The sequence below is a fragment of the Agrilus planipennis genome, unplaced genomic scaffold (genome assembly GCF_000699045.2).
Source record: "Agrilus planipennis isolate EAB-ADULT unplaced genomic scaffold, Apla_2.0 scaffold68, whole genome shotgun sequence".
Lineage (NCBI taxonomy): Eukaryota > Metazoa > Arthropoda > Insecta > Coleoptera > Buprestidae > Agrilus > Agrilus planipennis.
In genome coordinates this window covers 442,437-446,883 of record NW_020439033.1, presented here as the reverse complement: position 1 = coordinate 446,883, position 4,447 = coordinate 442,437, and positions in this window count along the sequence as shown.

Sequence of the window (4,447 nt, the reverse complement as noted above, 5' to 3'; positions counted from 1 at the left end):
TAGTTCGAATACTCTCCGTACTCAGGCTCTAGAGGCGCTAGCAGTCTTGTTGTCTTGTTCCTGCCGACCGTGGCCCAACACGTAATAAAGTTGGAAAATTCCACGTTAGTTCAATGATAGCGGTTGTTATGTTTACGTGAATAGTTTTCCAAAAAATATAAATTTTTGCCGGTTCGGACAGCAAAATAAATACAAAGACTGAAATTAGTAAACAACATGTGGTTTTCTTAAGGTTTTATAAACAATTCATTCGTCTTAAATAAGTGTTGCTGATAAAGAGAAAACCTACTGCTATCAAGTGAAAAAGTGTTACCCATGGATAAAATCAATGCAATTTTCTTTTTATCATGAATAAGTGCATAATGGGGAATAAAAATTACTTTCCGGTGAGTTTTTGAAATTTCGTATGTTTTCACAATTTTGACGAATAGGGTAGTTTTAATATTTTTTCTTGATTAGAAACATTTTTCAAGTAATTCTACTAATGTTCAGGTAGTTCAAGTAGACAGTTTTAGGTATATTAATTCAGTTTATATAAAATATGTACACTGAAGCTATTCGAATAGCGTAACTAAAAAATCCTTCTACGAATCTCTTCAAATGTATAATCATAGTGTATTTTGTTTAGAACGATATTCATATTTTTATTTTATAGGGTTAAAAAAGTAATAGAAGCGTAACAGTTCACCACTATTTTTCGCGGTTGAACGATATATAAGGCAAGCTTATTAGTCACTCAAGCGGTAATACGGTCGCAGATCGTAGGTTGACTGCCTAGACGCTGAGTGAGGGTACCTATAGCAAAGCGTTATTAGGTGGAATAGGCCAAACGGGCGACTGTAAGTCCGGCGGTGTATTACCCCTGTATTTACCACTGTTCCAGTTATCGGTTAATCGTCGACTTCGACTTCTCAGGTATCCTTCATCACGAAGAGTTCGTGGTGGAGCTGAGAGGCGGATGTCGGCGTTTAACTGGTAGCTGGAGGAATGTTAAATGCGGGTTTTTTGCACTTTTTCGCAGTAAAATTTTTATATCTACTAAATTTTTGATTAACTGCATAATTAAATGAAATGAACCAAATTGTTTCATTAATTTTTATTATACCATATTTTCAATACAAGTGTAGACTCCCAAAGCCGATTATAGGTAAAAAGTTTTTTTTATTAGAAAAACAAGCACCAACATTTCGTTTTTACAAAGTAAAATTGAAAAGAGAATAAGGAATAATGTATTTTCAATATTTATAAATTTTAAACCTTTTTTATTTTTTGAAAGCTATACCATTATAGAGGTGATTGCAGTCAATTTTTAATATTTTTTTAATATAACAAAGTGGTTTACTATTAGGAATAGCTTTTTATCTTTTATTCTCCGAATACTTCCTCACTTTGAACAATAGTCCGAAAGAGGAAGATATTTTGCACGTTTTAGAAGTTTGTATAATTTAAACTTTTCAAACTTTGTCTATTTGTTGATATGTGGGGACTAATTTCGGAAACTAACGAACCAAAGTTAATAGCTCTTCCATTGTTTGAAATGTATATCATTATTGAGGTGGTTGTAGCTAATTTTTAATGTTTTTTAAATATTTTAAAGCATTTTTTGTTGTTAGGAATATATTTTTTGACTTTAGTTCGAGCGTAACTTTCTGTCTTTCGTACTCCGAATACTTTCTCTCTTTAACAGTTGTGTGCTTGAACGTTCGACCGACAGAACAAGATATTTTGGCTCCTTTTAGTATAAATAAGTATAAATAACAATTAAAAATGTATTTTAAAAAGTAATGCGTTATTTTTGTGGAAATTAAACCTTTTTAAACTTGTATTACAAAGGGAATGTCTTAGTTTGTCTATTTAATGATTTGTGGGGGCTAATTTCGGAAACTAACGAATCAAAGTTAAACGCTCTTTCTTGGTTTGAAAGCTATACCATTATCGAGGTGGTTGTAGCTTATTTTTAATTTGTTTTAAATATTTTAAAGCATTTTTTGTTGTTAAGAATATATTTTTTGGCTTTAATTCGAGCGTAACTTTCTGTCTTTCATACTCCGAATACTTTCTCTCTTTAACAATCGTGTGCTTGAACGATCGACCGAGAAAACTAGTCATTTTGGCTCTTTTTGGTATAAATAGTCATTAAAAATGTATTTCGAAAATGAATGCGTTATCTTTGTGTAAATTAAATCTTTTTAAACTTTTATTACGAAGGGTGTGTCTTAGTTTGTCTATTTAATGATTTGTAGGGGTAATTTCGGAAACTATCTAACCAAAGTTAAAAGCTTTTTCATGGTTTGAAAGCTATACCCTCATCGAGGTGATTGTAGCTAATTTTTAATGTTTTTTGATATTTTAATGTATTCTTTTGTTGTTAAGAATATATTTTCTTACTTTTATTCGAGCGTAACCTTCTGTCTTTCGTACTCCTAATACTTTCTCTCTTTAACAGTCGTGTGCTTGAACGATCGACCGACAGAACAAGACATTTTGGCTTGTTTTAGTATAAGTAGCCATTCTAAATGTAATTTGAAAATAAATGCGTTATCTTTGTGTAAATTAAATCTTTTTAAACTCTTTTTACGAAGGGAATGTCTTAGTTTGTCTATTTAATGATTTGTGGGGGCTAATTTTATAACTAAAAAACGAAAGTTAAAAGCTCATTGATGGTTTGAAAGCTATACCATTATCGAGGTGGTTCTAGCTTATTTTTAATTTGTTTTAAATATTTTGAAGCATTTTTTGTTGTTAAGAATATATTATCAAAACATTTGCTGTTGATTGTTTCTTTTGCTTTAGAATTTGAAGATAAATCTTCCATTTTATTAACATTGTATCGTTTTTACAAATTTTTGTTGCCCTAGTTTAAGGGTTTGTTTTCACATCTATCTTTTTTAATATTTTTTCTTTGTATTGAGAACTTCAAATCTATTCTTTCAGGTACATGATCCAATCCAATCACCAAATAAGAGCCACCCCTCCAGTGGACCAATTAGAGCATCGTCTTTACAGAGACACTTCGGGAAATGGTAGATATTAATTTTTTTTTTGTTAGACAGTTTTTTTTTATAAAACACCTTTATTTTTTCAAATTTACATACTTTATAATTTCATAACTTCGTTAACTTCTTTTACACTTCATTAATATTTATTTACATACCACCCCTTGTTTCCTTTGTATTTAATTTGGAACTATTTTATAAAGCTGTTTTTCTTTTTATTTGTTTAAGCATTACTTGAGAACCTGTTTAATTTTTTTATTTTATTTTAACATTCTTGACTTACACTTATTTTTAGATTCTTGTGCTGAAGAATTTTGTTAAATCTTTTACGTTTTCAGATACATCTTCCAGTCCACCTATAGAACAAGAACCACCGCTGCAATGGGCCATTTCAAGGATCGTCGTTATAAGGATACTTTGAGGAATGGTAGGCATTTATTACTTTCTTTGTTTAATAGCATTCATTAAAATCGTTCCTTAGTTTTTATTTATTTTAGCACTACATTCATAAGTTCATTAACTTCTTTTATTAACTTATCTTGCCTTGTTTCTCTTTAGTTCTATAGATTTAGTTGTAAACACCTTTTTAAAACTTTTCTTTTTGTTTATTTTGCTGCTTTTCTTTGGAACTTAATTTATTTTCTTTATTTTAATTTTCTTGACTTAGACTTACAATTTTTTACATTCAGGAACATCTTCCTGTCGAGCCACTGAACAAGAACCACCTCTGCATTGGGCCAAGTCAAGGATCGTCTTTATAAGGATACTTTGAGTAATGGTAGGCATTTATTATTTTCTTTGTGAAATACCATTCATTAAATTCTTTGTTAGTTTTTATTTATTTTATAATACTACTTTTGAAACATCGTTAGCATCTTTTGTTTACTTACCCTACCTTTTTTTTTATTTCTTTAGATTTAATTTTAAACTATTTTTTAAAACTTTTCTTTTTGTTTATTTTGCTACTTTTGTTTGGAACTTAATTTATTCTCTTTATTTTAATTTTCTTAACTTAGACTTACAATTTTATACTTTCAGGAACATCTTCCTGTCCAGCCACTGAACAAGAACCACCCCTGCATGGGTTAATTCAAGGATCGTCTTTATAAGGACACTTTGAGTAATGGTAGGCATTTATTATTTTCTTTGTTAAATACCATTCATTAAATTCTTTGTTAGTTTTTATTTATTTTATAATACTACTTTTGAAACATCGTTAGCATCTTTTGTTTACTTACCCTACCTTTTTTTTTATTTCTTTAGATTTAATTTTAAACTATTTTTTAAAACTTTTCTTTTTGTTTATTTTGCTACTTTTGTTTGGAACTTAATTTATTCTCTTTATTTTAATTTTCTTAACTTAGACTTACAATTTTATACTTTCAGGAACATCTTCCTGTCCAGCCACTGAACAAGAACCACCCCTGCATGGGTTAATTCAAGGATCGTCT